This window comes from Rattus norvegicus, chromosome 2 (assembly GCF_021556685.1).
Source record: "Rattus norvegicus strain SHRSP/BbbUtx chromosome 2, alternate assembly SHRSP_T2T, whole genome shotgun sequence".
NCBI classification, from domain to species: domain Eukaryota; kingdom Metazoa; phylum Chordata; class Mammalia; order Rodentia; family Muridae; genus Rattus; species Rattus norvegicus.
The window spans coordinates 99,317,501-99,324,304 of NC_141535.1; positions in this window are offsets into that span (position 1 = coordinate 99,317,501).

Genomic DNA, 6,804 nt, shown 5'->3' on the forward strand with positions numbered 1-6,804 from the left:
GGACTGACCTTGGACTCTGACCTCATAGGTAGCAATGAATATCCTAGTAAGAGCACCAGTGGAAGGGGAAGCCATGGGTCCTGCTAAGACTGAACCCCCAGTGAACTAGACTGTTGGGGGGAGGGCGGCAATGGGGGGAGGGTCGGGAGGGGAACACCCATAAGGAAGGGGAGGGGAAGGGGAATGTTTGCCCGGAAACCGGGAAAGGGAATAACATTCGAAATGTATATAAGAAATACTCAAGTTAATAAAAAAAAAAAAGAAATGTAAATAAAGGGGTTGGGGATTTAGCTCAGTGGTAGAGCGCTTGCCTAGCTTGCCTAGCAAACGCAAGGCCCTGGGTTCAGTCCCTAGCTCCGAAAAAAAGAAAAAGAAAAAAAAGAAATGTAAATAAAAATATCTAAATAAATAAATAAATGTGAGGCTAATTTTCCTCTCGGCAGTTATTAGTTGCCTCTAGTTCTTTGTTTCGAGGTAGGCTCCTATAAGAGTTCCTCCTTTTGATTTAGCATGGCTATTGATATTATCATTTCCAGGTCTTATTTAGGCAGCCATAATGTTGAGGTATTATGAGCAGAGTTTCCTTAGGCAGACATCCTGGTTCATTGGTTCTTAGAAGCTGTTCACACCTCTCCTAAGGTGTTTCCTGAATGTTAGGTGCAGAGTATGTGTTGTGATATATCATTTGGGGATGGACTTATATAATTTATTAATCTATGCATTATTATCTGTTGTGGTTTCTATAATGGCTTCTCTTTGTTGTAAATGGAAGAGTTTTGATGAGAGAAGAGAGCTAAACTTATCTGTTAGTATAAGGATTTGTTTTAGAATGCAGTTATTGCGTACGGAGAATTAAAATCAAATTGACGCCTGTGCTTAGAAGTACTATAACTACATTTACTTTGTAATATTAAATTCCATTTGCTAAAATGTATCTACCAGCCAACACAGAGCACAATAATGCTTGCCTATAAAGCCAGCATTTGGGAGGTAGAGGAAAGAGGATTAGGCTTGAGTAATCCTTAGCTACCCAGTGTTATAAGTCTCATAATAAAATAATATATAAAATAATGTAATGGCTAGGGTTTTGAAATATAAAGACATAAAATAAACTTAAAACTAAAGACTTGATCATTGGTATAAGGTCTTCTTTCAAGCAGGAACTAGAGTACTTGAGAAAGCTTTTGTTATTTTTATTGCCCTTTATTTATGGCAAAAATATACCTCATTCATGCAAATGTCATACACTACCCAGTATTGTTCATGTTATATTATTATAGTCATTACATTGTCATCCCCTGCCATACACGATGCATAGAATCCTAGCTCTCTTCGATTCTCTGGTAGCATCAGTAGAACATACATTGGTAATTGTGTGAAAACTATGCAATTAACTCTTGTCACCACTGTAGCTTTTCATTAGTATCACCAAGCTCACTATTCCCCTGTGTGTGACCTCAGAGTAACTGATAACATCCTTGACTGCTAAAGTGGAAAAGAAAAGGTGAATTTAGCATTATGAAGCGTGATAGAGGGATAGCCTTTAAATCAGGTTCTTTTCTTTTCAATCTGTCACAGGGTCTGAATAGTGAATTCCAACTACTCCAAGCTGCTTCAGTAGAACTCCTTACCTTCTTTCTTCAAGAGTAGAAGGCTGGTTTGTAAGGACATATTCTTTTGACTGTCGAGACATTTTGGAAAGTTACACATTGTGCTTGGGATTTTCCCCATGGCTTAAAATTGTGAGAGTCCTTTAAAATTCTTAAGCCACCCATTTTCTTGTTCCCAGACATTAACTTGTATACTTGGTATATCTTCACTTAAGCACAAAGTTTGTGCCCTGAACATTCTGATTATAAATTATCATCTAGCACTTGTCTTCTTAGAGCATAACCAATGACCACAAAAGTTAAATCATGTTTATAGAAAATCTCTTTTGATATTTAACCTTGGTTAGATATTTTTCTTATTTAGGTTTAAGACCATGCTGAAAACATTACATATTCAATGATGGAGATTTCCATCTAAGACACAGTGGTGAAAGAAACTCTTAAACTGGATAGTGTTTAGAACTGTGGGAAGAGAATCAGATTCACCTGGGTTTAGGTTCAGATGCCTACATGGCCTGAATAAATAAGAAAGTTATATAAAGGGAAAGGTACTTTCTTGAAGAAACATTTACCTCTGACATGAACAGGGACCAGACAGAGAGACATATTCTATACAGAGGTACTAAGAAAGATGACTAAAAGAGAGAAAAGGCCTAGGAAATCCAGAGGCAGATGGCCTCTGAGATGGAGCTGAGGGTTGAGGAGTTGCCATGGATTAGAAGATCTGAAAACAAAACTATCATGGGGCAGGCTCATAGGGAGAGTTTGCACAGTTTGCAATGTGATGTGTGTGTGTGTGTGTGTGTGTGTGTGTGTGTGTGTGTGTGTTAGTGATCGGAAAAAACATGGTGTGGGTACATAGTATGTGAAATGTATGAGTTGTATGTGTGTAGTGTGGTGGTACAAGTATATGTGTGGTATTTGCATATATGTGACAGGAGATATGTTTATATGTGTGGTTTGTGGTATATGACACATACATGTGATATATGTGTATATGTATATATCTGCAGGGGGTGTTTGATGTGAGGTGTTTTGCACGTAGTATGTTTTGTGCTGTTGTGCTGTGTGTGAATGTGGGGGGAAGGTATGTTTATATGAATATGAGAATGTGTATGTGTATTCTAGTGCTGAAATATGCATTGTGTATTCATGTGTAGTACATGTTTTTTTTTGTGTGTGTAGTGGCTGAACATGTATATGATGTACAAGTTTAATTTGCAGTGTATGAAGGAAACAAAGTTGAATTTTGATCTAATGAAATCTAAGGTGAGTGATAACATGGTACCCTCCCTCTCCCCATAAAAAGTGGGATAAGTCAGCACATAGCTTGACCATTTGAAACAGATTTTCCTATTGTATTTTCCTATGTGTGCATTTTCATTTTCTTGCCCACAGTGTTTTTTGTAAAAGATTGTTTGTGGCATGTTCCATAACTTGATTACTAGATCTCACTTTATCTTTTCTGTAAGACTTTCCCATAAGTCTCTTTATTTTCATTGGCCCCAGTGGTCACTGTTTTCTGAAACAAAGATTCTTTTCCTACCAGCCAGACCAGGAGCAATCACCTTTTCTCAGCCACTCTATCCCTCCTAGAACCACACAAAATATCCTATGTAAAATATCCTCAGGCTCCTCCATCAACCTGTTCTTTGAGAAAGGCTGTGACTCTATTTTCTTTAGATTCAAATTTGGAGGGGCCTTTTACATTGTTCCTGTCAATAATTGAGGATTTTATGAAGGCAATTAGCAAGGCATGCTACTCTGTTTGAACCAATCTTCTCCCGAGGAGCAGGTCCAGGCTCCCCAACAGACATGGAGAACTTGGCATGTCTACATCATTTGGAGGTCTGAGCCATCTTTCTGAGAAAGCCCTGCTGTCTATTTCCCGTGTTCTAAGTCATTTACCAGAATAATAAAAATTCTCGGGGGCTGGGGATTTAGCTCAGTGGTAGAGCGCTTACCTAGGAAGCGCAAGGCCCTGGGTTCGGTCCCCAGCTCCGAAAAAAAAAAAGAACCAAAAAAAAAAAAAATTCTCAATGTTCAGAAAATGCCAATACCTGGAGGAATCATCTTTTTAGCTGATTTTTTAAAACAATTTTGCTTTTAAAAAATCGCTAGTTATGGCTCAGTTTACAAAGTCAGTTGTAAATTGATTTTTGAGACTCAAGTTATTTCTAGTATTGAATCTTAAGAGATTTCTGTGACAGAAAGTTAACTTAGTTAGTTAAGGGTAAATTTTCTAATCAGGATCCTGCTCATTTCCACTTCCTTTTCCTTAGCAATATATCTGTGGCAAACACTGAGCAGCAAAAACTCCACATGTCTTTCTATTGAGATGTGTCCAATGCTACAATATATTTGGTCGTTGGTCTACCTAGTTGTGGCTTTTTTGTTCCTTGATCCCAACTTTCTGTCTTGACTTCAGGTTCCTTCTAGTCTATACTTCATCTCCCTCAATGTTACATATATATATATATATATATATATATATATATATATATATATATATAAACAACTTATTAATAAAATATCCTCTGCATCTAGCCTGATATTCCTTGTCAAGCAAGCCAAATCCTTGTGATGCTTTAACTTAGCAGACCTCTCACTAACTTTCCATAACTCCCAAGTAAAAACTGACACTATACGTCAGAAATTCCTGTGTGCTTGCTGTGCCTCATCTATATCTTGTCTTTGGTAATCTACTAGGCACATGTACTTATTTATGACTTTTGTTTGTTCTGTGACTAGAGAAGTTCTATAACCTCCTTCACAGTGGAAAATTTCATGCAAGGCAACCAAAACTCTTTGTCTCCGGAGGACGGTCACGCATCCTTGGCTCAGAAAAAGCTGTTGCTTAAATCTATTCGAAGCAAGCTATTCTTCCCTCCTGCTTCTTCTGTCTCCTTTTCCTGTTTAGTGCAACCTGGCTCCTTCAGTTTCGAAATTGCCTCCTCACAGTGATGCTGAAGGCAAGAGGCACTTGTTTACTCCACTCCAACAGAGTGCACATGGAAGCAGATACTCCCCAGACACAGAAGTCATGATTTTCTTTTTATGTCTTGACAAGAAAAATCATAAAGTATCAAAGGATCCAAAGACAAAACCCACAGCTATGTCACCAGCAACTTAAGTGCCTGGGTCCCATTGGATGACCTCTTTGCAGCAATAATGATTGTTGAGCTTACTTTAGCTATTAGAAATGTTCTTAGCCCCCATCCTCCTATATACCAGGAAGGCAGGATTTCTAGTTCTAATGGGGTTATTATTAAAATTGGATTCCAAGTTATGCATTAATATACCACCACTAAAACAAAGTTGACCAGATGCTGTTCAATGAGTCTTAGAAGTAACCCTGAGTAAGCCTTTTGGTGCAGGAGTGAACTAAATTCTGACTTTGGGGGATCTTACTTAAAATCTCTTTTGTTTTCCTTTTGTTCATGAGGAGAAGGAAATTAATTAAGAGTACAGATTTAAAAACAGAAAGACCTGCACCAGCAATATCAAGCACCTATCAGACTCAGTAGCCAGAGGAGACCCACACTGTTTGAGGACCATCTCTGCTTTTACTATACTGCTAAGGACAGACAAGAAAGAGGGGTTGGGTTTCCTATGACCATGTAGGTAGTCCATTCTGTGAACCAGCTAAATCTGTACCACACCTGGCATTATACAGTACACTGCCTAACTCAACTCCTGAGCTGCTTTTGCATCAGTCTCCTCATGTCTCCCATGCATGCTGCACCTCACTTGATGTTGCTTAATTTATGACCTTCACTGGATGAACTAGAAGAGAATAAACGGGACTCCACTAAATACACCTCTTCCCCGCTAAACAACATCTACTAGAGGTACTCTCAGACATACACTTGACATACTTTAACTTCTGTATAAGATGAGCAAGAATGTGTTCATGGAGAATATGAATTTACTTTCACTCTTCTTCTAACCCAGAGAGTTCATTTGCTTTAAATTAAACCTGCTCAAATTACAGAACTTATTGTTTTAGCTATAGCATGCTATTTAGCAACAGAAAAATGAATGTCTGTTATTTACACAGACAATCATTAGTGCATTTAGAGTAGGGTATGTTTATAGCACATTGTCGGAACAAAAAGAAATTAAATTTCTAATTTCCTCTGGCCAACTAATTTGAAATGCTTACCAGATCTCAGGATTACTACACATACCTAACAACCATCTTCAAAAACCAGGACACCATAAGAGAAAGAAAAATTAAGAAGTACAAGACAATAATCTGTCTCATGAAGTGGCAGTGTGCGCTACATAGAACTCTGTGGCCTGAAAGGATATCCCTTTCAAGATACCCACTCTATGTGACCTCCCTCAGACACAACAGTTGACCACACAACATAATTTGAACTTTAGGCTATATAGGATATAAATGACCCATAGAAGTGTTTAATATTAACACAAGCTGAAGACAGGAATGACAAAGATTTACAGTATTATAAGTATTCTAAGTTTAGTTAATGCATAAAATCATAATTCAAAGTAATTAGGCAGGACTATGTTCATCCTTGGAAAACTCATCGGAAATAGAGAAGTATAGTCAAAGCTCCAATCAAAGAGACAAAAAAATTAAGTGCTAAAAAATGTTTTGGAAATTCTCATCCCTCTTCGCCAAAGGGAATGCCATCTGATCCAAGGACAGTTGAGCAATGCCTGGGGAACTGGAGTAACATTACTGTGAATGACATGCCTTTCTGGGAAAGTTGTTTTTTAATTACATAAAATGAAAAGAAAGCCTAAAACATGTGCATTTACCTTGGTGGGAACATCCTTCAAGGGGCTTACAACAAGGAAGGGGCATCTCAAACTCAGATGATGCTTGATAATATTCTGTGCTCTGGGTTTGGTGGGAATACATGGTTGGATAAGTTAGGGCTCTACAAAGGGTTTTTTTTCTGTGTGTGTGTGTGTGTGTGTGTGTCTGTGTGTGTGTGTGTGTGTGTGTGTGTGTGTGTGTGTGTGTGTGATTTTTTTCATCTTTATTAACTTGGGTATTTCTTATTTACATTTTGATTGATATTCCCCTTCCCGGTTTCCGGGCCAACATGCCCCCAAACCCTTCCTCCTCTTCTCTATGGGTGTTCCTCTCCCCATCCTCCCCCCATTACCGCCCTCCCCCAACAATCACGTTCAACTTTGGTTCCTGATATCTGTCTAGGAA